We start from the raw sequence: 5,000 nt of genomic DNA on the forward strand, positions 1-5,000 counted from the left end.
GCAACTCATTTTGAATGACCCAGTGCAGAATTAGCAATCAAGGTTCTTCAGTCTCATGCGACAGGTTAAGTTAGGGCGGTTCTAATTGAATAAATTAATGAACTGAATAATCAATCGATATAAGAAATCTAGTACCAATAAACATGAACAGGAAGTTTCAGTAACAAATTTCGTGTCCCTTTGACAACTGTGTGAGGGAGGTGAGATATCCACGTGTACATCGTCTAATACAAATAAACACGAACACGAGTATGTATACACACAAAGACACATACAATAATCTCATATTCACCCCCCCCCCCCACACACACGCAAAAAATACATACAAAAAAACAAACACACGCATTTTAGCGCAAACACACCCACCTAAATCGCCCTCCCAGCTTAATCAGACATCATGCAGACACCCGCCCAACGTCATACACTTACATTTGAGACGCAGAGCGAAGGGCAACAGTGAAAACGCTCCTGCAGAAGGGCTTTGCAACACCCACGAGCGAGAGAAAGATAAGGCACGGCAGAAGGAGACTCGGGGCTGGGATGAACAGGCCGAGAGGAGGTTCTTCATTAGCGTGAAGGAATATGTTTGTGAGTGTGTGTTTACATATATATATAGACTATATGTGTGTGTGTGTTTGTAAATATGTGTATAGGTATACACACACGCACGCACACATACATACACACACACACACTCACATATGTATAATAATATATAAATAAATAATATATATATATATATATATATATACTATATAACTATTATATATATATAAGTATATATATATACATGTATGTATATAATATATATACATATATATGTATATATATAAATATAAATAAATATATATATAGATGACATAGATAGATAGATAAATAAAATATATACATATATATATAAATACATCTGTGTGTGTGGTGTAGGTGTTGTGATACATACTATATATAAATATATATATATATATAATATATATATATGATATATATTAACTATATATATATATAATATATATATATACTGTGTGTGTGGTGTGTGTATGTGTGTGTGTGTGTGTGTGTGTGTATGCGTGTGTGTGTGATGTGGTGTATGTATTAATATATATATAAATATATATATATATATATATATATATATATATAATACAATCATATATAGATGTATGTATAATATATGCATATATGTATATTATATATATACATAATATAAATATAAAAGATATAAATATAATATAAATACATATAAATATATAAATATATATATATAAAAATATATATATATAACACACAATATAATATAAAATATATATAATATATAATAGTAATATAATATATATATAATATATATATATAATATGATATAATATAATATTATAATATACATAATATATAATATATAAAATAATATATGTATCTATATGATATATATGTATATATATACTTAATATAGTAATACTCACTAAGCACTCTAACTCTCTCTAACTATATCTAAGTGATAGTAGTAGATAGTGAGAGTGAGGTAGTGAGTGGGAGAGTGAGAGATATATACACTCACATACACACACTCACACACACACACACACCACACACAACACAGCTCCCACACACAAACCACCCACCCCCCCCCCCCCCCACCCCCCCCCCCCCCCCCCCCCCCTCCACACACACACACACACCTACACACACACACCATACCACACACACACCATTCAATATCGCTGGGCTTATTGATATATAGGATATGATATATATATAGTATCGAATATATATATATATATACCATACAAACACACACCAAATCACACACACAGCACACACACACAACACACACACACTCACGACACACACACATATAGTGATATAGGTTAGAGAGAAATAGATATATAACATACCCACATATATATCCCAACAACACCCACAACCACACACCACACTCACACACCCAAACACACTCACCCTCACCCACCCATGCCCACCCACCCACACCACACACACAGAACACACACACAACACACACACAGCCCACACACTCACCCACCCACACACCCACACAAAACACCCACCACTTAACACACAAACAGCACACACTCACACACACACACACACACACACACACACTCACACCCCCCCCCCCCCCCCCCCCCCCCCCACACTGAACACACACTACACACTCCAAAACTCACACACACACACACAAATATTATATAGATATATATATATATATATATATAGTATATTTTTTATATATATATATATATCGACTTCCCACATATGATTATCCCACACACCCCACACACACCACACACACACTACACACACTCCACACACACACACCCACAAACTCACACACATCCACACTCAAACACACAAAAACACACACACTCACACACACTCACACACACCAACCCACCTACACACACACACACCCACACACACACACCCACACTCACCACACACAATCATACACACATATAGATATATGAGAGATATATATATATATATATTTATATATATAGAAATATACTCAAACATACACACACACACACTACACACACTCACACCCACACACTACTCACTCACACACGATCTAACACAACACACACCACATCCCCCCCCCACCACCAACATACACACACACACCCACACTCATACACACACACTCACACACACACTACTAAACACACACAAACTCACACATACACTCACCATTCACACACTCTCACACACCACACACGAAAACACACACCTACCACACACACACACCACACAACACACCACACTCTCACACTCACACACACACACTACACACCTCGCACCCCCTGTCCCGCCCGCCCTTCCAGCGCCTACCCACGCGCGTCTCTCCCCCCCCTGCCCCTGTATAAAACCGCCCCACCCCCAACGCCACCCCCATCCTCCTAAGCCCTCGTTCACCCCCCGCACATGCCAGCACTACGCCCATTGCATAGCAGGCTGCCCCACCGCAATGATTCCCCGGTTGAGACCCAGTGTGCCTTGATCAAGCCCTTTGCCTGTTTTCTTATATAATCTGTTTTGCTTATCTCTGTTTCTGCGTACACGATCCTCTTATTTCGCTATCTACTCCCACTCTCTCTCTCTCTCTCTCTCTTTCCTTCTTGCTTGCTTTCTCTCTCTCTCTCTCTCTCTCTCTCTTTCTTGCTTTTCCTCTTTCTCTTTCTCTCTCTCTCTCTCTCTCTCTCTATCTACCTATCTCTCTTTCTCTCACTCTCTCTCTCTCTCACTCTCTCTGTCTCTCCCTTTCCCCCCCTCCCCCTCTCTCTCTCTCTCTCTCTCTCTCTCTCTCTCCTCTTTCTCTCTCCCTCTCTCTCTCTGTAAAGCACTGATACTGATATTATGTGACCCAAGACATTGATCATGTATGTCTTCTTAATTCAATGCCTTGGGTCACATAATATCAGTATCAGTGCCTTACACTTTCTCTCTTTCTCTCTCTCTCTCTCACTCTCCCTCTCTCTTTCTCTTTCTCTCTCACTCTCTCTCTTTCTCTTTTCTCTCTTAGTGGTTATAACATCTCTCTCTCTCTCTTTCTCTCTCTCTTTATTTCTTTATTTCTCTCTCTCTCCCTCTTTCTCTCATTTGTCACATTGTCTCTCTCTCATATACTGATTTGAATCATATTACCAAATCTAAATTCTGTTGTATTTATTATCGTCATTGCAGCCATCAAGTCATTGTTGGTGATGCATTTTTCATCGTCGTTGTTAAAAAACATAACAAAAAATCGCTCTTCTTAATTAACCTATCAATTGCTTTCAAAATTGGGCGTGATTAGGATCGTTTCAGCAATGACAAGAAATGGCTACGAGGAAGAGAAAGAAAGAAAACAAAATCTATCGTTTCAACGTTGTCTAAAAATAACTGAACATCTAAGAAGTGGAGGGGGGGGGAGAGGGCGAGGGTTCGTGTGGGCGTGAGAGGTTGTGGGTGGGCGTGGGCGTAAGAGAGTGTCTGAGGGTGAGGGTGAGAGTGGGCGTGGGCGTGAGAGGGTGTCTGAGGGTGAGGGTGAGGATGAGGGTCTGTAGGTTTGTAGGTTTAAAATGTCGAGGAATTTTGCGTTCCCTTTATCAATCCGTCCGTGAGACCAGCTGCTGTGAAAGATTCCTCACGGGCCTGAGAGCCCTTCGCTGTTGAGCCGCTGATAACGCTGCGAAGTGTCTTCATTGCGGACACGCGTATGTGCAGACCCGCTTTTTTTTCTTGAACAAGTATACAAAAACATATGCACGCACTTACAAACGCACACAAACGAACACCGTACATAAGCCACCTTTCACCCATATACGCGTGGATAAAAAGGAGAGAGAGAGAGAAAAAAAGAGTTAGAGAGAGAGACTGAGAGTGGGGGGAAGAAAAGAAAGGGAATGAGAGAGAGAGAGAGAGAGAGAGAGAGAGAGAGAGAGAGAGAGAGACTTAGAGAGAGAGAGAGAGAGAGTTGGGCAGAGTTTTTACTTGACGACAAACTCGCAATAAATTCAAAATGGCGAAATACTTGAAATACTGAAAATCTGAGAGATCACTCATCCAGAGGCAGAGCAAAGGCCAACAAGTGCCAAAGTTCCTTTCGTACAGGAAGCACCAGTCTGCAGAATACTTTACTTAAAAACTTCCACTCCACATCAAAAGAGGATTCAATCAAATTTTCTGAAGAGGAGAAACAAAGGCAAAGTTTGACATTCGCTTTATTAGCACGAAACACAATCCAAATGAAACGAGAAAAATCTGGGAAAAAAGGAAAAAAAAGAGTCAATCGTAGGACACCAGTAACTACTACAGCGCACATCACAGGTAAACAAGAGATAAATCACATTGTGAAGTCAATGTAGGAACAAAATGGCCACGCTAACGTCCAAATAAATCAGTTATTAACCTTCCCTGCACCCTGACCTGTTCTGACCTCATCTTACTTGTTTTTAGGTACATAGAACCACACAGTTGCAATCTATTTTACAGTTAGCTTTAATGTC

At 39.8% G+C, this 5,000-nt stretch overlaps 1 protein-coding gene across 1 annotated transcript in view; it reads left to right on the forward strand.

Annotated features, from left to right (window-relative positions):
* Positions 1-4,464: 4,464 nt before the first annotated feature.
* LOC122247575 (oplophorus-luciferin 2-monooxygenase non-catalytic subunit) overlaps positions 4,465-5,000 on the forward strand; it is a 5,438-nt gene continuing 4,902 nt past the window's right edge. The window contains exon 1 of the mRNA XM_086543573.1: positions 4,465-4,821. The gene's annotated coding sequence lies outside the window, so the exon portion shown is untranslated. The remainder of the gene's footprint in view (positions 4,822-5,000) is intronic.

The sequence above is a fragment of the Penaeus japonicus genome, unplaced genomic scaffold (genome assembly GCF_977035675.1).
Source record: "Penaeus japonicus unplaced genomic scaffold, GWHDUDI00000001_assembly GWHDUDI00000013, whole genome shotgun sequence".
Classification (NCBI taxonomy): domain Eukaryota; kingdom Metazoa; phylum Arthropoda; class Malacostraca; order Decapoda; family Penaeidae; genus Penaeus; species Penaeus japonicus.